Source organism: Temnothorax americanus, unplaced genomic scaffold, assembly GCF_048541705.1.
Source record: "Temnothorax americanus isolate GAGA-0224 unplaced genomic scaffold, ASM4854170v1 Scaffold50, whole genome shotgun sequence".
NCBI classification, from domain to species: domain Eukaryota; kingdom Metazoa; phylum Arthropoda; class Insecta; order Hymenoptera; family Formicidae; genus Temnothorax; species Temnothorax americanus.
Genome location: NW_027509658.1, coordinates 828,903 through 853,322, shown reverse-complemented (window position 1 = coordinate 853,322; position 24,420 = coordinate 828,903). Strand labels below are relative to the sequence as shown.

The following is a 24,420-nucleotide window of genomic DNA, read 5'->3' as shown; positions in this document are numbered from 1 at the left end:
GATTCTTTTTGTTTCTCCAAACGGGATCTCTAAAATTTTCCCGTTCTCTGATTTTTAAATTTCCCATTAAATATACTCTTTCTATTAATAAATCTATAGTCGCTGGAACGTAGCAGGATCATTTCTCGCAGTGCGATAATTTTCTCCGGCGTAAAATTTTCTCAATGCTCTGAGTCGATCAACTCGGCTGCCGCTCGATTACAACATCGATCGTGGCTGTTGGCGAAGAAATAAATGCTAATGCAATGCCGAGTTAGCATCGACACCTTTTCCAATCCTCGTCATCGACACGCCAGGTGTCAACAACCTACAGCAGGATATGTGCGACGCAAACGCCTCCTCTCCTCTCTTCGGGCTAATTTTACTTTCTATACCGGCTCTCGATCGCATCGTACGTCCCGTGACACGTTTTGATGTTTATTTTATAACCACCAACCCCCCAGTCGCGTTCGCGATAACAACACCGCCACCTGTTTGTGTGCTTACGTATAAGCCCGGCGATCGGCTTAGAGACCGCCGTAATTAATGCCTGGAAGTACGTCGAGAGAAATCCGATGAATTTCTTCGGGCTAACTTGTATTGTAATCCCCTAGGTTAATTTAAATTGCAATTACTACCGTCATGCGTGAGACAGAAAACTCGATTATTTGTCACAAACGTATATGTTTCGCGCAACGCAACGAAACGTTATGTATGCAAATACGTCTAGAATTTAGTCAATGAGTTAATGCTAATTTCAACGACGGCCTTGAATTATATACCTTTGATTGTATGTGTTTGTACTCGCCAGTGGCAATGATCTTTCTTGCAAAGACGAATACTTTTAGAATCCATTTTCTAGCGTTGCGTCAATTTCTCGTATCAGAATTGATGGCTTCCGTGCGAAAATACATTTACATCTATATTTATCCCACAATCTCTGAAGATTAAAAATTGCTAATTAGAGATATACATAATAAAATAAAATACAATATAAATAACATAATATATACAATAATATAATATAAATAATTCAGAATTTCTTTCTTTTAAACATTTCGTCATCTTCTCCGCGGTGTCGCGAGGGTCACGTGAAAATTTGCCGAGCGTTTTTCCCTGGGGTGACAGCGACATTGCGTTTCATGATCGCGCGCTCGCGCTCGCACGCTTTTACGTGTGCGCACGCGGGTATTCTCGCCTGTGGTACCGGCGGTAGAAAGTGGGTCGCAGAAAGCAAGGCCACTGACACTGGCCGCAACACACCGCGTCTTTCTTCCGGCGCGGCGGCGCGGCGGTGGCGGCGCGATTCCTCCCTTCCTTTCTTCCTTCGTGTCGCGTCCCCTTTCTCCCTTGCTCGTTACGCTCGCGCTCGCGCGAGAGTCATCATTGTCGTCCGGTCCGGTCGCCCGGCGGCGGTGAATCGACCTCGTAATATTTGCCGGTGAAAATGCCGGGACGAGACCGGGCGCTCATCCGCGACGCCGCCGCTCGTTATGTCACGGACAGGTAAGCCACCTCGATTTCGCGTCGGAGGGCCCCTTCCTTCCGGCCCGCTGACGATCAATGCCAATCGCGCCGTTCCGAGAGTCAAGATATCTTGTCCGTCATTGTGAACGATCGAAATTCGGCCAACCGAATCGAGCTCCGTTAAACCGCGATTTTTGGAACTCGGCCAGAACCTCGCGACCAGTCTGAAAGTTTGTATCGTGTCGATAAGTTATTAATTGTGAAATTTTGAATTAAGCAATTGAGACGTTGTTTACGCGACCGATACTGTCGCGTTTCCTTTAAATGCGATCGCGCCGTCGGTTTTCTCCGCGATGAAATTCCGCAAAAGGTGGAAAATTATTTTCCCCGTTTCACGCTTACTTTCTCCGATGTCGCTATATACGAGGGTGAACCAGCTCGCGGACGAGACGCCACGCCGGTCAGTTACCTCGATTTGCAACGAAACGCTCGGCGATGACCGTCCGGCGACTCTCACTTCGTAAATTTCGTGAATCAGCAATGCGTGGTTGTCTTTTTTCCGGGTAACATAACAATGAATCACTGTGCGCTAACATTATCGTCGTTATCTTTACAAAAGCAGCTATCGCAGCTATTCCGATATTACCAATTTAATGTACAGACTTTCCAAACGTTTGCCCCTTGGATCCTTGCACCTTCCGCGGCCTTCGATATTTTGTTTCCTCTAACATAACTAATTTGAAATATTAAGGGGGAGCTGTCGCACGGGGCGAAAGCTTCCGCCTTCTTTCTCCGTGACAGCCGGTTAGCCGATCGCTTTTCCACTAGGTAACATCGTGACGCAAGACGCCGCCGCGCGCTCCTCGTAAGAAAATAATTGCGCTGTTTCCGCATCCGGCCAGCCCGCCCCGCCGCGCCGCGCCGAGGGATTTCGCTCGCGATCGAAAGACATCGCGCGTCTCATTCGCGTCGTAAATCCATCGCTTGTCAATGACCCCCAGAGAGAAACTCTCACTCGAATCTGCCCGCCCCCTTTCCCCATTCGTTCGCTAACGAATCTCGTTTCACGTTCGTTCAACCTTTTGCGCAACTTTGGCCATCCTCAAGAAGTGCTCGAAAGCGAATTGTTAATTTTTCCTCATGCTGCGTATATAAGCAGGTAAATATTCATATTATTTGATATTCGAATTATTTCGAGTGCTTAATTATTATCCGATTACTTCAGGTCAGTCTGATATGGAGCTCGCGGCGATAAGAACCTAAAATACATTTATCTTTATGTGTAATTTATTACCAGGTAATTTATTTCCGTTTTGTCTTAATGCGATTGCTTTGATAAATTCAATAAATTGTATGAAATTTGTAACCAAACGGTCTTTAACTTAACGCACAAAGCCCAGTCCCAAGTCCCATGCGTTTATTGAATATTAATAACGATTGTAACGTGTGAAACAATGGCTTAGGAATATTTATAGTGACAGATTACAGCGTTCGTAATTAACATTCATTCAACAATTTTATGGTCCGTTTTAGTAATAGCTCTGAGAGAACAGAATTGTAGCGGATTCTCGGAAGAACAAAATTCAGACCGCGAAGTACACGTATATAGTTGAAACATCGGCAACACTCACGTGGATTTTACACGAGATTTCAGAGATAAAATGGAACGCAAAAATTTACAACACGAGTTCCCTTATGTAATCATCTGCGACGTGCTTTTATTTACGAAAAGTGTGACGCTCAGGGAAGATCCTATTATTAGACAACAGATAGATAAATAGATAAGTCAGAAGTAGGTATAGGTAATAGATAACTAAACGTGTCTTTATCAGTGTCGTAATGGCTCTTCGAGGAATTTACGCGTACAATGTTGATAATTTTATTAAGATAATCAAGAACTTGGTAAGAAATTGTTTGCTCGATTTGCGTAATTGATGCCGCATCATCGTAATTCGCCGAACGCGAAAATGCGTAGTCATTCTGCGTTTCGGTTGGGCGAAAGAAGCGAAAAAAATATATCGCGCGTAAAGCGTGGCGGCCTTTACCTCCTTCGACAAACAGGGTGTTTCGTCAGTTTGCGACACAATGTCATTGCCTTAATTTCGCGGTGCTGTGAAAAGAAAAAAGATCGCGCTTACGACGACACACGCGTCCCCGTTTTGTCCCACGATGTTTTCTTTTATTCGTTTTCGCGCAGACCTGTTTCCATCCCAGCGATTTGTCGCGAAATAAAAGTTTAAGCGAGGTCTGACGATGACGAGAGTGTATTGAAAAATATCACCGTTCGCATTAATATAGGTATTCACTATTATTCGCGATTTTTTCGTATCTCATCGGATCGCGCATTCTCTCTCTGTGTCTCTCTCCCTCTTTTTATTCTTTTCGTTATAGTCTTTTCTTCGCGCTTGCTTGCGGAGAAACCTCGATTTAATTAAAGCGACGGTAGTAACCGTCGAACGATCTGAGAACGGAGGAACGGACGCTTCTCAGCGTCAGGGAAAGATGGAGAAAAACGAGGTATTTTGCGCGAACGAGAACAAAGACTGGCGGGAGAGATTACCCATTCGATCATTAATTAAATTACGGCACGCGATTACCGCCTCTCTCCATCTGTCACTTTCACATTGTAACGCTGTTTTCTTTCTTTCTTTTCTTTTTTCTTTTACGGAATCGTATTACTTCTTTATGCAAAATGCACTCGGAAGAATGTGAAAGCGATTGAGTACAGCGTCGTAAAATTACATAGTCTTTCGCCGGCAAAAATTATTCGGAGATGGAGGTATCTGAAGATTATTTGCGAAAGCGATGCTCCCGTAAACTAAACTGTTTCTCGTACTTGGCTTACTTCTGTTCTGAATTTCTTATTCTTTTCCAACTACTAATGGGGGGGGGGGGGAATATTATTCAAACAATTCTCGTATTTTCCACCGGTGTTCTAAATTCAAGAGAGCTTTGTGTGATTTCAGTCTCTCGATTGATCGTATCCAGAAAATTTATAGAGCCGCGTTTTTATCCAGATTGCGCACGAAAGGAACGCGTGTGTGCTGGAAAGGGTTAAGCGGCGGTCGCGAGAGAGAGAGAATGGTTTACGATGTTTTCACACGATAATTCGTATGCGCCCGCGATGCTGCTGCTCTGCCTATTCTTAGTGAAAGCGCGATGCGCGCGGTGCGTTATCCGTGATTTCTTTTTTTTTCGCGCGATACGTCACCGGCCGGATCGCCTTGGACAGGCCGCCGCGCCGGGTCGTTGCATCCTGCTGAATCTCCATGCATATGGAATGACGGAATCTTTTTCTTCGAATCCGTTCTCGGGTGGAGCGTCCCGAAATATTTAATCCGCGAGACAAAGGGCATCCGGATGTTGTCGCAAATAACATCCTGGATAATCGCATCAGGGTAATTCTAATTTAGTTTACGTAACATTAACATTTTAATTTAGTACGAAAGGAATCAATGCATACAGTTATATGTGAGGCGGAGGCGGTTTTATCGCTGGCGCGTGAGAAAGCGTCAAGCACGAAAGGGATACGATTAATCCATGGCGCATCTACCGCGCGCGACATATCAGATTACAGGAACAAATGGCGGAGAAACGAGGCCTCTGTCGTGGCCGTCGCGGGAGCAAACGCGCGCGCGACGAGATCGGGGCGCATGCATACCGAAAGCTCTCGAAGCACTTGATGTGACCTTGCTTTGTCACTGACCTGTCCTAGGCGGTGCCCGCACGGGCTGGTGCCATAGCAACGCGCTCGCTCGCTCTCTTCGCTCATACACGTAACGCACACGCGTGTATATAAACTATATATGCGCGGTCGAGTCGCCGCTCGCTCCCGAGGGCGACCACCCACTCGCGCGACTTCGATTCCGTCGTCGGCGCGTCCGGTGCAACGACACCTTAAATTTTGGCACTTAAGCCTTGTGTTCCACGATGCTAGAAATCGCTCTGAGATCTTGTACGGAGGAAGAATTGACCAATCACGTTTAAACAATTCGACCAATTGACCAATGCAATTGGTTAATTCTTCCTCCGTTGGAGATCTCGGGACGATTTGTAGCATCGTGGGGGCGCACGCGGGATGAAGGCGGGATGAGGTTCGTGGCCGTGAGAAGCACGCGCGAACGCCGGATCGACCTACCACAGGAAATAAAACACAAAGAAAGACAAAAGGGACGAGGATGAGTTGTGATGCAACGAATGCGAATTCAATGCGACGTTACGTCGCGGCTCAAACTGGGGATATATCTGAAGATCATCACGCGTGTCAGTTTCTGATATAGGATATACCTTGATAAATAAGATATTTCGAAGCTTACATTGTTAAATATCAAAGGATGAAATTTAAACCAATATCGTGAGTTAAATAACATTTTGTTATTTATTATTTTAACATACAACAGTATTATATTAACTTTATTGGTTTAGTTAAATTAACGCCATATTGAGTAGGACAGTGGTGACCTATAAGAACGGTTAAAAATGTCACAAATCGAGTGTAACTCAACCATACAAATTTAACAGTGTCTATTTCAGCTCTCCGTCTCTCTCCCTTTATTCTGCCCTTTCTCCCGATCTCTTCTCGCTATTGCTACTCCTTTCTCTTTATTTCTTCTCCCACTCTGTCTCCCTCTTTCTTTCTCTCTCTCTTTCTCCGCCTCCTACACTTCCAGCTGCATCGGGCATTTCTCTTTATCCAACTTAACTAACAATAAGTATCCTGATTGCATGTGAAATTAAATGCTGTAAAGGCCAAATCCGATTAAGATACAATATAAATGTTATAATCGGAGCTTTCTCTATTCTCGTTTCATAAATATCCCCCATTGTTGGACGAGAATATGAGACGGCTCGATGAGTAAACTAAATTGCTATCCTGCGAAGATAGCTCGAATGCACATCGTGCCTACGGGAGGTCAAATGCATCGGCCTGGATGCATCCCGGACGCTTAACAACGTCAGGTCGTGACAACGTTACGCAACCGAGGAAGAGATCGGTTTTAATCGAGTGACATTGCGGGCGGATTGCCTGTCGATAGGAACTGTGTGTGTCCCTATCGACGAACGGGGTCGTCGTACGTCGAGGAACGTATCTGATCGGATTGTCGGGACGGAAATAACTCGCGAAGAAACGCGACTTATAAATTCTGTTGTGCGCGGCGCAATATTATCCCTCTCTCATTGCGGACGAATCTGCGTTCGATCCTGGCGCGCGATTCATCTCGTTAGCCGTCGACGACGAATCGCGTGCTGAAAGCCAAACGAACCTGATTTAAACATTCTCGTGACATTCGTGTAAACGCGAGATTTGTACGATGCACGTTTGTATATTGACCTTCTCTTATTCGAGGAATCTGCTTTCTAAACTTGAACGTTATTCCTTTAAGAAAATTCAAATCAAACGAGAATACGTAGATAGATTTCTATCTATGTAACTTAATGTCGTAATACAATTTTATCGGGGACAAAGGACTCGATTTGAAGATCAATCGTAATGAAAATTTCATCTAGAGATCTGTATCGCGTGGATATAAAGTAAACGTCCCAGTGGCCGGACACGTACCAGTGTCCTACCACACATTGGAGAAAAATATTTACTATTTATTTGAACAATTAAAAATAAAAATAAGCTTTTTCCCAATTAATCGTTAAATATTAAAGTTTTTATTACGATAATTATTATTTTTATTTTTAATTAGTCAAATAAATAGTAAATATTTTTTTCTAATGTAGTCGGACACTGGTACGTGTCCGGCCACTGGGACGTTTACCTCAAGTGCGTATTGTCTTTCATAACCTTTGCATCCTATTTTAGAGACACGTGTCTTTTTTTCAGATTTTTAAGAGAGTGCCGTGTTTTTGGAATCCGTGCTTTTTTTCGCTGACATCGTTTTTTAACGCCCGTTGTAGAATTGCAGTTGCATTCAAAATTTACGCGGCGCGTGACCGTGAATATCGGCGTATTTTATGGACTGTAAATGCCGTATTTTACGGCCCGCACGAACCGCATCGACGAAATGTTATTTTTCGGCAAAATTTTGTTTCCCATGTAAATTCGTGCCTGTGAATTAAATTCACCTGTTTTATGCCTGCGATAAAAGTAGAAAAAAAGAGATGAAGAAAACAGATGTTTGTATAAGTGCACTAGCTGTTATGTTTTCTAGTTATTTTTCTACAAACGTTCTTGCAGAGGTGATTTTGTGCGATGAATCATTCTTTGATGAGCGAAAATAACGAGAACCATGTATTTTCTGCAAATAATTGCAATTATAATCGCGCTTTTAGTTTTGATTTGTAATTTTTACTTTTAACAAATTCGACTTTCAATCACACTAATCGGTATGTTTTGAACGTTATCAGGTGTAAAATGACATAGTTCCACGTTAGATTAATACATATTTAGTACGGGTTCGTCGCTTGGCACGTGTGAGATTTTCCGTCTGCAATTAGAATTCATATACTATATGATTGATTTATTTAATGATTAAACGAACTTATCTGTAAGTGAAGTTCTATCATAATTGTATGAAACGCCTCTTCCGAAAGATAGTACTCTCTACTTTATGCCGAGGCGTCACAATCTTTACAGCTAAAACAAAAGTTTTTCTTCTTTCTAGGGGACTTGTCTCCTGTTCGCGCCCAATCCGTTATTTTTTTCAAAATTCAGCCGTAGCCTTAAGAGTTACGGGATCCAAAATTGTCGGATAGGGTATAGGGAGGGAACCATCTTTCGGAAGAGGCGCTTCATACAATTATGATAGAACTTCACTTACAGATTAAATTGTATTTCGCGCCTCTTCATCAAGATAACACGTAGGTGTTGAAAGTTGGCTACGGTTGTGTAATTATAAAATAAATGTTTGTTATAGATAATAAGCAATATCAAACAGTTTTATTTAACTTTTTCTTACTTATCTAATATTGCTCGCCCAAATATATACTCTTAAGTCCTGACCCAGTCTTGAACGATGGGTCTATCATAGAATTTTGTGAAAGTGGCTGATCTTTCTGTCCAACCCGCTGATTTTCTTATTACATCAATGTTAATACCTTTGCGTTTCGCCGCAGACGTAGACGCATGCCTAGTACTATGCGCTGAGAAAATATCTGTGTTTGTGCCACTTTTTTGCAAAACATCTTTTACCCATCAGCTAAGCGTCTGGGTTGATGCTAAACGGTTTTTTCAATGAAATAAATAAACTCGTTATATCTCTTCTAAGATCTTTTGTCCTTTTGCTGGAATTTGCTTTTAATTTCTACCAAGTTCTCTTTGGTAACTATATTTCTTATATCAATTGATGACAAAGTTTGAATTCTTTGCCCAGTTACTAACGGTAATAACGATACTAATTTCTTACTTAAGTTATCTAAGGCTAAGTTCTCGTTTCGTAAGTCTCTGAAATAATCAAGAACTAAACTTGGATCCTACGTGGAATTATATTTAGGCTTCGGGGGTCTTAATTTTGACAACCTTTTGAAAAACCTTTTAATAATCTCATTTTGTCCTACTTCTGAGCCTAAGATAAAAGAAGTAGCAGATCGCATGCCATTAAGCCGTTAAGGGATCCGTAAGATGCCCCGTTATCAAATTTTATAGTTAAAAACTTAACGATGTCTGCTACTTTAGCATCGTAAAAGGATAAACCCTTATCTTTACAAAATATCCACTATTTTTTCAATGCGCAGTTATATTACTTAAAGGAAAACTCGCTTAAGGAAGCCATAGTAATTGTTATGGATTATTTTGGAACGCCTCTTAACAGGAAAGCTTCCCTGATAACTTCCCGGCCACCGGGGTAAGAGACTTCCAAAGCGGATGTGGCTCCCTATCGGATGAAAGTAAGGTATTACTATCAGCCTTAAATGTCAAAACCTCCGATTCTAGCATTGAAAGGAACAAGGGAAACCACGGCTGTTCTGGCCATCGTGGTACCACAACTATACCTTCCGCTTTTTCCGATCTTATTTTCTGTAAGACTCTAGCAACCAGTATAAATGGTAGAAAAACATAAAAGAAGGATTTATTCCAGTTTATAGTAAAAGCATCGATCGCTATTGAACCTGGATCTTTTGTCCAGGACACAATCTTTACATTTTGCGTTAATTCTAGTAGCAAACAAGTCTATGTCCGGATAACCGAATTTACTAGTGATCTTCCGAAAAGCTACTTCTTCAAAATGTCTTCCAGCCGAACAGCGATACTTTTAGGAATAGCTGGGGCCAGCACTCTGTCTTCTGCAACTCGTTTGCCAATTACATCCAAAATTTCCTCATCCAGATCTTCAATAATAAGTTCATTCTCTTGCCCAAAAACCTCAGTTTTTGGGCATTTGAAAAAGATGAATCTTATAATTTAAAGGGCTCACAAAATTAAAAATTAAATTAGGAAATAAAGGGCATCGAGCCTTAACTAGGTGTCAGTGTTAATTTATCAAATATATTAATACAAATTACAGACGTTTCGGTTCTAACATTGAACCATCTTCAGTGTCTATTTTAACGCATTAACAAACTTGTTACACTTAGCGCTATCATTAATTACAAGAGTATATCTAATACGCAGACGACAAAGTTGGTATCGTACGCATGGCTGTAAATGAAATTTCTCAAATTAAAAACCCGTGTCGCAGAAAGTAATTCTAATATAATACATACTATGGTCTGTAGAGAGAACGCTCAGAGAATCGAACTGTCCACATCGTGGCTGATGTGTTAACTTTGGAAGAGAGTAACCGAAGATGAATCTTCTCCTGGTTTTACTGTCGGTTGATATTCAATAGAAGCCTCTGTCGGTGCTGTAAAAGTACCAACGGGCGGATCATGAGAATGATTCGAAATCGGTGCGACCTCGCCGCCCAACGCAACTTCCGTTGCATCCACAGTGAGCCCCTCGTAAATCGAGGGCGATCGTTGATCATCATCCGACGGGATAAATCGGGTGGAGTTCGTGAAGGGCTTTGTGACAGATTCCTCCTGTCTCTGTCACTGGATGATTTCAGCCGTTTATGATCACCATCCTCTAACCTCGAATCACAGTTTCCTAATAAATCACATTTCTTTTAGGACTGTTTTATATATATGTATATACATATGTGAAATAATGCGAAATAATAACGCCACGTGCCGCGCGGGATATATGTCGACTACAACCTTGCCGCTTTACACGAGAGATTTTCCCGCTCTTGAATTAGTATCGCGCGATTGATTTATGAAGGAAGCGCATTTAAATTCGTGGAAAATGATGCCGAAGTTAATCATCTGCCACGTGTCGCCGCGATATAGACTCTGTGTTCATAGAAAAGTCCGTGTTTTGCCTATCGGGAACGGGTAAACAAAAGCCACGCGTCGAACTAGATTATATCACGATGAGGCGATGAGGTTCTCGCGAAATCGTTATAGAAACCAAAGTGGCCGCTCGCGCCAAATGATTTTCGCGTATACATGCGCTCGCGATGGACGCAACGTGATTCGTCGTAAAGTGACCTATTTTTATATTTGGCAGCTCGCAACTCGCCGCTGCGTCTCGTTGAATAGCATATCTTGCATAAGTAATCAATGACAGATAATGGGCATTGATAACTCGCGCCTATATCGGCTCGCTTACGCTCGGAATGGCGTAATATTTTTTTTTAATACGAAACTCGCCGGCGTAGATCGTGCGAACGTTTCGGAAAAACAAACAGAGGGTAATCTATCAATTACTTGGAATTAGCTTGAATGGCGACTGATACGGCGCGTCGCGGAATAATCGATTCGACTGGGAATACAAAGCTGGGAGTGGTTGCGTCATTGCGAATTCGGGTCGATCGTCACTGCCGTAATTAAATTTTGGCGAAAAACGACGTATTCGTTCCGGGAAAACGATTTGCTCGTGCGCGAACAATCGTTTTCGCGTGCGCGTGCGCTGAAAACTGCGCAGCGCCCATTATTTCGTTCGCGTAAGTTATATGTACAGTATCCGATATATAGACGCGATCATACGTCGAGAGATGATACTGCAAAAAGAACAGGCTTAATTGGGCGCCGGCCAAGACTGTGTGATGCGTTTTGCGTTAAAAACGAACGGCGAGATTCTCAAAGCCACGTAAACTTTTTTCCCCCTTAACTTACGTTTCAATGGGTTAAGGTGGTCCTTTCGTGAGAACAAGTATTAGATAAGTACCTAAATTTGATATATGTTAAATATACAATAATAAGGGACATGTGTACGAAAAATCAAGTGAGGTTACCGACACTTTACAAGAAATAAGTCATTCTAAATGTGCGTTCGCGGAGCGTGCCATTGTCATTCTATCCTTGTTTACATCTAATGAACGAGAAAGATAGAATGATGCAAATCGCCACGGCCGAGGTTTTCAACGAACAATACACGTACTTAGCGATCAGATGAATACATTATTCACGTCTTAAAATATTCCCTGAAGTTTCCGGATTTCGTACATACCTTGAAAATAAGGGCTTGCCGAATGTTTTGCTCTGATATATGAGGTTAAATGAGTAGTGGATCCACGCGCATATTTCTTTACTCGTACCGTCATGCCTGACCTAACCTAAATCGAGTCCAACCGCACTACTATTGTGATATTTTTGTAATTAGTAAATAATTAAATACGATTAAATCGTGCGTGTAAAATCATGTTATATTATTATAATTATTGGAATGCTGTGTAATGTTTGTTTTCAATTACCTCATGACGGACTGTTACTTGACTAGCTGGGTCCGCGAAAGGACTACCTTAATGCTGCTTTAGAGAAGAGCTTTGTGTGTGACGTTGGCGGGACGTCCAAGAGTGCCGAGTACAAAGGATTCCGAAACCATGTGAACGTTCCAGGAATTTAACGGTCGAACTTCCGAAAACTATTCACGTTCTACCGGCATGTCCTTCAAGAGAATATTGAGCGTGCTTGTTTACGACAGTTTATCCTCTTAGCATTGTTGGATATTAAGGGCCGGTATCACAGTCTCCGATTAACGTGATTCTCCGATTAAACTCACTCTGCATCTCTTTCTAACTATCCCCCTAGAAAGAGACGAAGAGTGAGTTTAATCGGAGAATCTAGGGAGAATCACGTTAATCGGAGAGTGTGATACCGGCCCTAAGAGCTGATTTTACAGTCTCCGATTAATGTGATCCTCCGATTAAACTCAGTCGACTACATCTCTTTCTAACTGTCCCCCTAGAAAGAGATGAAGTGTTAGTTTAATCGGAGGATCAAGTTAATCGGAGACTGTGAAATCGGCCCTAAAGGCGATTTAGGATATTAATCTGAAAAATATATACAGAGGATTAGATTTCAGGATTCAATATAACTATATCTCTCCTTGTCTAACTATAGTAATTTGTCCTTGTTCAATCGCTGGCGCCATCTCTCGCTACACGCAATACTGTTTATCCTATCAACCTGCATGTGTTTTTGTACATATTAAAGTTAAAAGTATGCAATTTTTTTTCTAGGCTCTTAATCTTAGCTCTAATTGTATGATATTGTTCTTAAATGTTTTCCCTAGAGGGCTGAATTTTGCAATTCCGTAAAGCCAATTAAAAGTTGTATGCTTTTAACTAAGGGCCTAAGCAGAATGGCTGTCTTGACAATGTTTTATGCCTTAAGTCTTCGTCTTATGTAACGCACAGTACTGTACAGTATTGTGCGTTAGGGCCTAAACAGAATGGCTGTCTTATAACCTTAAGGCAGTGTTTTATGCCTTAAGTCTTTGTCTTATGTAACGCACAATAGTTAATGTTTCCTGTCTTGTGTAGTATACGCGACGTATAACTACACAAGACAGGAAACATTAACACAGTATTGTGCGTTACATAAAACAAAGGCTTAAGGCATAAAACACTGCCTTAAGGTTATAAGACAGCCATTCTGCTTAGGCCCTAAATGTCGGTAATTACTGCCACTATAGGATCTCCTTAATAGATATTGGGATTAGAGGCTAATACGAGGATATCTAAACACTCGGCGTTCTTTTAAGGCGCTGTGCGCTGTTCGATAAGGATAAATCCACGCGCGCACGTGACGCATATATACATATATATTTTTTTTAAATTATTCCTTGTGCTCTCTTTCATTGGAGACGCGCTTGACTTTCAGTCCCGAGAGCGTCATCCGGTTTCGTCAGCGGACGGATGCGCCGCAAACAAAATATTCCACGAAGCCGCTCGCGATAGCGTGCGTGCGCGAGCGCGTCCGTCATAAAAATAAGTAGCGCCGCTGCACGGGCGTGCGTGACGCGCGTACGCAAAGGCGAGCGCTTTTTTTTCTTCGTCCCGTCGTACGATTTTTCGCGCAAGAACCGTGCCGAACACGTGTAGGCACTCCATTTCTTTCGCCGCGTTTATGCGTTTATGCGTAATCCTTAACCCTTCCTTCCCCCTACCGAGTCCCCTTTGTGCGTTCATTTACGTTTACGTGATAAATTTGGGCGAATGATATACAATCTCGTTACGTACTGGCGTAAAAACCATAGTGAGATAACGTCTTTTTTTTTTTTTTAATTTGACTGATTTGTTCAGAAGATCAGTTACGACGCTTCTGGAGCAGCGTTTGGGCTCCGCGTCGGCGGAGCTAAACCGTGAACTTGAGAGTGTTGGGTCTTTCCGTTATTTTGCATAATACTTATCCGCGTTGCCGCATCCTTCATCGATCAGTAGTTTACAACGCTGTATAAATTACCGACCCAGAGATCAAGCGTCGTCTCCGACGAATCAAAGAAAGCTCGGATCGATCGCGTTTTCTTCGCGCTCGGCATGGCACATTGCATAACGCGCTCTCGTACGCGGACGAGCCACGCTCGCGCCACCGCTTACACCGGGCTTTAACCACAGGGTTCCCTCTCGCTTCTCAATAGCGGATTCCAGAGGGAGGAGGCGGAACGAGCGGGTGAAGAGGAGCGAGTCGGTTTCCTCCTCCGCCTCCTCCCGGCCCGCCGACGCGCCACCGCCTGCCACCCGCCACCACCACCGCCGCCGCCGTCCGTCGGAGCGGACTCGAGAGTGTGCTTTCGGCCGAGTGGCTGAATTTGTCCTGCATAGGGGGCATCGGGACATTACCCGGGTGACCTTGGCTGGTGCGGACCGCGACGCCCGACGCTGTTTGTGCATCGCCGCCCGAGCATTGCACCTTGCTCTATCATGCGAGAGAACGATGTCTCGCTCGCGCACGCGCTGCCTTCTCTCTCTCTCTCTCTCTCTCTCTCTCTCTCTCTTTCTCTCTTTCTTTCTTTCTTTCTTTCTTTTTTCTCACGCTACGCCGTGTGGCAATTTGCTCTTTTCTTCCTTCTCTTCGGCGAGCCTCATCGTAAACGCGAATCTCAGCGTAATCGATCACCACGCGTTAGTCATAATTAATATCGTTAATCAGGCATCGAAACTCGTCGGAATGTGCAATGCGTGATTTCTTCGAGACCAGGTTTTTTCCGTTATCGGAGCAGGAAAACGATCCTTGTATTTACGCCTTGTAATTGGAATGCGCGTTCCACCCATTTTATCAGTCGCACAATCGTCAGGGTTACGCTCGATTACGGTCGAATTAAGAGGATTTTTCGAGTTTATTGGATTTTCTTTTTTTCCCCCCAACTGCCGTTCTTGTAGCGCGAGGAAATTGCGATCATTATCGTGTTACGCTTGATCGAAACATCGCGTCAGAAGATTACGATGAAGTTAAAGAAATTCACTCTCGCACCGAAGATCGTATATAGGTTTTCCTTGAATCTTCTATTTTTTATCGAGTCTTCTTTTTTCTTCTCTTCTCTTTCCCCTCCGCTCTTCGCTCTCCTGCCAAGCCGTTAAAACCTCACTCCCACGGTCGCCTCTGTTTATCGAGCGGGCGTGGGCAGTCCTCTCGAACGCCGCGGCTAGCAAATTCTCAATTACGACCGTCTTCCTCTCCTCGCATCACGTCGTTCCGGATTTTCGATGCGCTCATCCCCCTCATCCCTCGCCCCCCGTTTCTCTCTTCCTCCTCCCTCGCCCTCCCTGTCCGGCGATGGATGGAGAAATGCGGTTTCGGGTTAGACCCCCTCAACCGGTTTGGATGACTTCTTTTGACGTGCGCGCAAGGTGCGCGCGCGGGAACGAACGCACGCTAGAAGGGGGCGTTGTTCTTCTCTAAGCAACACTTTGTGGGGTTCGTTAAGGCGACGCGTGTCTTATTTTACCCCCTTAAGTGGTCGCGTGAAAAAAAAGGGTGGGCGAGAGGAGGTGTCTATCGCACGGGATTAAATATAAATATGTCGGTGGAGCCGAGCGGATAATATAGGCGAAGGTCTCCGCGCTTTAGAAAAAGTGCACTTTAGTCGACATCACGCTCGCGCTCTCGATATAGACATTCGACGTTCGTCTCGAGCCTTGGTTTAAGGTTGGCGTCTCGCTACGTGCTAGTCATGTGACTGTTTGTAGGTTTTCACGTTCAGAAATATATTTCAGGCAATTTTTGCTAAGGGAAAAATAATTTTATGACGTATGGTGTAAAATTTCATACGTGACGAAAGTATGTTACTTTTTCCAAATTATGTGATTTTTCTCATTTGACTCCGTTTTGATCAGCTGATCGTGCGAGTCGTCGAGAAAGGTTACAATTAAGTAAGGTTACATCTCTTTTTCGATTGAATTTTGACACGTACTGAGAAAGGGTTTCAAAACGCATGACAGGGGTGTCAATCACTATCCACGTCGGCTAAGAAAGACGAGCCCCATAACCTGCAACTACAGTGATTAGCCAGCGGCGTAGCCAAGTCTTCCCAACCTCACCTCGACCAAAAAATGTCTGCTCGATTACCGCATTTTCACTAAAATAAACTTAAAAAATTAGCAGCGAAATCTCCGGTAAACTATATATTTTATGGTTGCATCGGATTCTTCGAAATCTAATGTACAAAAAGCAATGTTTTTTCTCACTTCATCTAATCGAAAAATGCGAAAATATGTGATTGAAACCGTGATAGAGCCTTCTTTTTCTGGTTGTCTGTATGAAGTAATGCAAACGTTGTGATTTTCGAGATCGATTTTCTAAAGTAAATAGTCGGTAAGGAGCCACAGAGAAAAAATTGATTGCAAAGCTGATCATATAATTTGATATAAAATCCGAAATCGAAAACTTTATCTAATACATGCCCTGATGAGACGACTACCTTAATACGCTCCGCGCTCGTCGATATGCGCGCGTCGAGTTGCATAAGAGAACGAAGTGCGAGAGGAACGAGACGGAGGCGAGAAAGCGATCCACATATTACGGTTTATTAATTGGATTACGGCGAGCGCATCGCGCGCATCCTGTCGAGGAGGAGAGAGGGAAAGGAGGGCGAGCGAGAAATGTTGCTGGGTACATTTGTGGTATCGGCGGCGATTAATTCCGTCGCCGATACATTTGCTCTTGATTGTAAACTGACTATGAGGTGCATATCCGGCCCGCTTGTCCGACGGTTTATTAATTGGCGGTGGCGCGAGTGGCCCGATAACGGATGATTGGTTAACTGAGGAAACGACGGAAAACAATTAAAGCCGCGCGCGTGTAACGGAGAATCGGCCATTAAGTAGCGGCAACGAGGTGGACGGTCGTTCGATCGCGAGTAATCGTCGATTGCGCAACCGTCTGGCACGAAATTTTTCGGCGAATTTCAGCCGGGAATTACCACAGTCATAATAGTCTTATATACAAGGCGATTCAAAAGGTTATTATGCTAAACTTGAGGAGCGTATATAGAGGGGTCAAAATAGAATAACTTTCGATTAGGAATTTATGATTTCCGACGTAATCGGCGTCGCGAGGAAAGATTAGAGGGGGGAAAAAAAGAGGAGAGATTATATTATATATATTATTACTACGTTTCTCGATCGAAGCGCTCTTTACGCGCTCCTTTCCTTCGCTCCGATAATTCGTTTGTTTAACAAAGTAAGCACTTATTGTTTATTTTTTATAGATTTATGTTGTTATCGCGTTGCTTATCATCGGCAAGTACACGCGCACGCGCGATTTATATATATTATCGGGATTATCGAAACCGGACCTTGGTCAATGTCGCGCCGCGATGATATCGGCATTGACCTGTTACGCTTTTGCGTGTTTCGCGCGCCCGCGCGCGAGCGAGCGCGAGCGCGCACGTTGGCTGCTCGATTGGCTCTTCTCTTATGTCATTCGCGCGAGGCTTTGTGAATGTCGAGCTTCCTCTCGGGGAATTGAATAAAACACAGGCCGCGTGTGTTTCACGGCCATCCGACGCGAGCGAACGAACGAACGAGCGCCGGCGATAACGCGATCGATACTCCTTTCGCGGCGCGCGAGACGCAATTTTGCTTGTTCTGTCTCTCTTTCTCTCTCTCTCTCTCTCTCTCTCCCGTTTTCTCACTCTGCCACCATTGCCTCCGCCACCGCGAAAGAAAGAGAAAGAGAGAGAGAAAGAGAGAGAGTCTCGTTTATTTTCGACCCCGTGAGGGCAAGCGTTGGTGCGGTGTGGCTCGGCACGTCGGCAATATGAGGTCGATATCGTTGTCGCGACAACGAACGATGCACTTCGGTGAAACGTACGGACGGCATTCCCCGAAAGTGAGATCACCGACACTTAAGCCTGGCTGTCGTCGTGTCGTTCCCTTCGTAGTGGTCATCGTCTCGTCGTCATCGTTAGTGTTCGCGTTTTATCTAGCCAAGAAAAAGCAGCATCCCAAGGATCAGATATGCCCGTGTTAACCGAGCGTTGATGTTTTTTAATTTTTCCACTTCGATATCTGTATAAATATTTAGAGTTTGAGAATTTATATATGTGTATTATTTTTTCTTTAGAAATATTACTTGTGATGAGAGAGAGATATTGACAAACATATTGCTATTAATTTAATAACAGATTTTTTATCAATAAAAATGTGTGCACCAATATCTCATCAACCAATAATATTTATTCAGAAGAAATGATGATGTAAATATTTTGTTATAATTAAAAAAGTGTGCAAATTACAAACTTGCACATTGCTTCCTCATTATTACAGGAAGCTTTTATTTTATTTAATGTATAATTATTAATATTTATTTTTTTGGCTTCCTCATAGAGGAAGTATTTTTCAGTATTTTCCACTCCTATTTCATATATAAAAAATTTGGTTGATTAGACTAAACTTTATCAGGGTTCTATGTATGTACGAATTGTCTGTAACTCCAGAACTAATTAACCAAATCTTAATTAATTGTATATGAAATAGGGGTAGAAAAAACTGAAAAATTTAATAGAATTAGATATAGATCGCTATATCAAATATTGAGAAAGCTATAGGATAAAACACGCTTTTCTATATATATAACAAAAAATTCGAATAAAATCTATACCGGTCAACCGATTTTAATAAAATTTGAGGAGAACATACTTTCTATGATACTCTATCGATTAAAAAAAAATGCATCCCGATATCTAAAAAATTGTAGAAGTAGATACGTGTACAAAAAATCCGTACACACACACATACATACATACTTCCGGACATTTTTTACTAATACGATTTCTCGACATTTTGGAACATTCTAAACCTATTTCCATCAAAATCTCAAGAAAAAAATTTTTTCACCATCGCAAAGCTTCCTCTATGAGGAAGCAAAATGAGATCAATTCAGAATCGCGTAAACGCAGAAAGAAGAGGAAAGTAATTAAGTGAATTAATTTGTTACATATATAAGCATTGAAACTGTTTATTCGTGGGTCGAAGATTACTGCACGGTAAACATGGGTATAATTAAAAGATTAAAACGGTTTTAATATACCGAGATCGAGTTTAATATACACGCATGTGTTATGTAACTTCCAAATATCTCGGATCGACATTTGGCCAACGGGTTCAGAAGGAAAAAAAACACAAATAATGTTATCAAAAATTCTCACGCTATCATATGTCAAGAATTTTTTGTTTTTTTCCCCCCCGTAATCGCCCGTCTCGGCTTTAACAATGACGTGGGCATTGTCTTAAAAAAGCCCGGGCAATAAAGAATCTCGCAGATTCGCCGAAAGACTGTTAATCGATCGACGTGTTAAATAAGGCGTGCGTAAGCGAGACAGAATTTCGCAAATGTTTACGCGTGTCTTAAGGTGATCAGGACGATGAACCCGCCCGAGACGTTTGCGTCTTGTTTTTCGAGGTATGACATTGCAATCCATCTTGTGTCATATCGACGCGCTGTTGTACGTATATACGTGCGTGCCGTACGTGTGCACGCGCACATAACGAGAAGTAAACGACGGTTGCAATAACGCCGACGACGAGCCGGCCGGCTTATGGCATCGTTCGATCAACTTGAGGGAATAATCAACGGAGAATAATACGTTTTTCCTCGAAAAACAGTCGAGATACGAAATTCCCCGAAATCAAGTCGCGATATACGCAACTGCCACTCCGCGGGAAGTACATACGTTGTACATATTTAAGTCGCACGATTAAATCGCGAAATTCTCTTATCGCCGACAGACTGATTTCAGCAATCGACCATCGGGTCGTCGTCGGATATATCGTGTACGATCGGATATGCACCGGCGCGGCGCGGGCGCGTGACACGTCTCATTCTTTTTTTATCGCGCGTCGTGTTTCTTTCCTATAGTGTCGTAAAAATTAATCGTCGGCAAATATCGGCCTCGTAATCAGTTAATGGCACTGCGATTCTTAGAAAGGAACGAAAGTGCCGATGCATCGCGCAGTATTTTAACGAGAGAGGGAGAAAGACGCTGCTTCGCCGAGAGCTCCGTAAACAACGAATGCTCGCGAATTAGAAGGATTTAATTTATAAAACCGAAAATAGCAAAAACTTGCTTATTAAGAGTAACTAACGCCTTTTCTTTGTTCTACGAATTCGGGAGGTTTCTTTCTTTCTCTCTTTCTCTCTTTCTCTCTGCGCTCGTAGAAATAGCTCATCCGCGGCCTTTGACTGCGATTGCACTTTCCTCCGAGGCGAAACGCATTCACCTCTCCCGTATGCGTCTCGTAATGTCTTTCCGCGGCGCGCGCGGCGGTATACGCTCGTTCGCTCGTCGGTTTCGTTCACAAAACGAACGGCGACAGAAACGCCAAGGGTATTTATAAATACCGCGTTGCATCCTGTGCGTCGGACCTTCGCTTTTAGAGAGAAGGGAGGCGACACCGGGTGGATGTTCCCGCGCGCGGGGCGGTGACGATGGGAACGACGACACGTCGCGCATCGGCTCCGGGCTTATTCCAGGCTCATTCCAGACCTCGCATATGCAAGGTCATTCTCTGCGCCACAGTCGCGCCTCGCGCCGTCATTTCTTCTTCTCGCTTCTTCGTACCTCCTCATCCTTCTGTAATATGCGCGTTTGCGCAAACGTGATTCACGATGCTATTACCAATCATTTCGGAGAAGCGACCTCCGGCCGCCCCGAACAACGAGCGTATTCGAGGTTTCAGATTGTGCCGTAAAATTTACAGCTGGCAATTTAGATGTTAAAAGCTTCAGAATTATAAGAAATAATTTGGAATAATTCTGATTACATGTAAGGAAGAGCAATTATTATTATATCACGAGAAACTTATTCTATTAAATTATATAATTACGTTATAAAGTCGCGTAAAGTTTGTTTTATCTGCTCACGAAGGGGTACGTATTTCCCTGGTGTAATTGTTGATTACGATTCCTCGAAAGCTTCTGGAACGTTTTTTCGCGAGCTTGTCTCGCGCTGTCCCGGTTTTTGCTCGCGTATTTATCGCGCTCATCGCCGTTGCGTGCGTGCCATGCACATACTGTGTGTGCGTGCATGCGTGCGTACGTTCGCACACTCGGACGCGCCCTAACCCACCTACGTGCATTTGCAAGCCCTACCGAGCACCGAGAATGCGCGGCGATTGCGATTATGCAATCGTGGTCGCGCGGCGCAACGCGGGCGATATATATATGCCGGCGGTCTTATTTATCCGAGAACCATGTCGATTCTACGCTCCGAAAATCACGCGTTTCGACGCCGCTGCGCTCCAAAGCGTAGAATGCGCGCATTTTCGTCCGACCGCTTAGGCGCGCGACGCGAGAATCTCTCCACGGATTTATTTCATATATTTATTGCCGAGTCTCGGCGCAGCCGTATAAATCTGCTTAAAGGGATCTCGACCGACTTAGACCCGTTCGGAGAAGAACGCGCGAGAGGCATGTCCCGTTCGAATGAAAAATGCTGTTAATTCCGCCTCGCGTAATCGCCGCGTCTTCCGTAATCCCCGTTGATGCGCGATTTGCATTCTTATTGAAAGTGCAGCGCACGCTTAGCTTCACCGTGACTGCTAATCAAGCGCCTTCTTGAACGTTTTCGCTCTGGGCGGGCAAGACGGCAGGACGAGCGGTCAACAGTAAATAGTCAATTTTATATTAATATGTTTCAACACTTTTTTCTCAAGCATTAATATATTCCGATACTTATGCATATATAGATATGAAGCATTGATAGGCAGCGTTTCTAATTTAGCGCGTCGATTATGCGCGTTTCTCACGGATCGCCGCAGGCGGGTTTCTCCTTTTTTTTCGCGTTGAAAATTCGCTCCGCCGCGCGCGCGCGCGCGCCAATTCTTGCCCGTCGCTTTACTTAATACGGCGCGATGCACTTGAATACCGGTGCTAAACCGACTCTTTTCAAGGCTCGTTATGTAAGGCGGCGCCCCTCCACCGCACGCCGCGCTGCGCGCTGTCGCGCGTAGAAATTCGTCGAAGTTTCGGCAGGCGAGACGCCTAATGACCGTGGCTCATCGACCTAGACGCATACGCAAGGTCATGCGGCCACTGCTCCAATGGTATTATAATCTCAACCTTCTCTCTGCCGCAACCTTCCCTCTTCCCCCTTTCCCCCGGCGGAGGTTCCTCCGCGCCCCGCGCCGCCGCGCCGCGACGGCGGCACCCTTCCTTCCGTCCTGCTCGCCTTCTGTTGCCTCCGCTCGTCTTGCGCGCGAGCGCGTTCCGAGCCCTCTAACCGCTCTCTTACCTTCTTTCTCTCCTCTCCCCCCGCGGTTGGCTTCCCTTTTTTCTTTTTTTATCAACCGACATCAACGCGTTGCGTTCGACAAAGTTGCGCTCGCCGCGTATTACATCGAACAATTCCGTAATATTTATTTGCTTTCACACAGAATATATTTAACCCCTTGACTTAAAATACCAAAATAAAAGATTCTCGAAAATTAATGAAAGTTTATATAGAGAGGTTTTTGACGGTGCGGATGACGAATTTCAAATTAAAAAAATGTGTCAATACTGTTTAAACTTTTTTTTCCAAACATGATTTTAAAATTATTTTGAGCACACCCATAAACTTCTAAATGTACCTTGTTGCGGTTATTAATTTATTGTAAAACTTTAATATAACAAAATATTTCATGACGAGAAAATGCATTTTCGCAGCAGTGAACGTATAGTTCAAAATGACGAGATTCTCGTCATCGACGGTCAAAAGGTTAATATTTAATATATTATTTACTTAACCGAAGTGCCTTGTAAAATAGCAAAAAAGATATATTGGTTCTAAAACAATGTCGATTCGTTTGTTAATAAAAATCTGTGTTTGATATTTTCTATTTTTAATCTGGTCAATTCAACGGAAAATCGTACGTATTTAATAGCGTTTTTCACTGGCAGAGCTGGTGTGCACTCAGTGCACATCAAAGCCGTTGTGTGTGTACACTAATTTAATCTCCAATATTTAAAGTAAAATGCAAATATTTCGACTCTGATAAAATACCCAGTATATATTTTACCAAATAGTGCAATAAAGAATATTGAGGATTTCATGATTTAACCCGTTTATATTAAACATACACTTTACGTTGGTTTGTGTACGACGGCTTTAATGTGCACTGAATGCGCATCAGCTCTGCCAGTAAAAAACGCTGTAATACATTGTATGTACATTATGCATCGTTCAAGAAGCATGTGTCATTCGTTTTCTAAAATAAAATCTCTTAAACTCACACATAAAATAAAACAATTAAGTCACACACTGAAACATAATGAGTAATCGGAATAACATCAAACTTTATTTGCGGTTACGATCGAACGCGTGGCTTTTTAATGATGGTTACATGTATAGTAATTACGGAACAATTTTAATTCACGAAGAAAAAAAATGCGGCTGCACGATCTCTCTATTTATTCGATAAGCGTACGCTTCAGTGCGGACAGCACCTTATGCACGAAAGAGAGAAGCTACCTACATATAGTCGGGGCTGGAATGCGTTTGCGAGCCTCGTGACGAGTAAGCGAGTACGGGGAATGCAGCCGATTATGCAACTAGTTGCACTGCTAGGTTCTTGTGTCACAGAGGGACGCTGCTGCAGGCAGCCCGCGCACACTGCATCGCGTCGATGCACTTTCGCGGATGGCCGAGCTCGCATCTTTTTTCCTCCCCTCGCCTAATCGTCGCTTAATTATTTTGCCGTTAGTTCGCCGTCTGACGCGACGGCAGGCCATTAGGTAATCAGGATGTTGGGCGGTGTCTCGCGTTAATTCGCAGTCGCTCTCGCTGCGATTCCACCCAACGATCAAACTCGAGCGAAATAGAATTCTCGAAATTAACAGAATTTGTCCGAATTTGAGTGTCCGATGTAATAAAAGATGAAAGATATAATTTCGTATTATAATAAGTTAATTACTAATGGTAATAAATGTAAACTCGACTTATTATCAGAAACGCGTGACGTCTCGACGCAAGTAAACGGTCGGGATCGTGCATTCGGGACACGCGGACGTTCGCGTGTTATCGATTTGCACGTTTAAATGCGATATAACGCGAGAGAAACCGGCACGTGAATCTCCGGCGAGAGTAGTCGCGTCGCGTCGGACATGGCGCGAGTGATGTAACCAGTTTCTAGGCTTTCGTGTCATCCGTTGTCGGCTGTCATGGGAAAATACAGCGCGACATTGCACAGTGCACACGCTCCCCGGCCAGGGAGTACGTAATGTCGTAGCCGTCGGTGAATCACTCGATTTCACGCCGGTCTGTAATATATCAGGTGTATG

The 24,420-nt window shown here is 43.5% G+C and overlaps 1 protein-coding gene across 3 annotated transcripts in view; it reads left to right on the top strand.

Moving 5' to 3' along the window:
* LOC143904347 (uncharacterized) overlaps positions 1-24,420 on the top strand; it is a 98,385-nt gene that overhangs the window by 31,251 nt on the left and 42,714 nt on the right. The gene's annotated exons all lie outside the window — the stretch shown is intronic.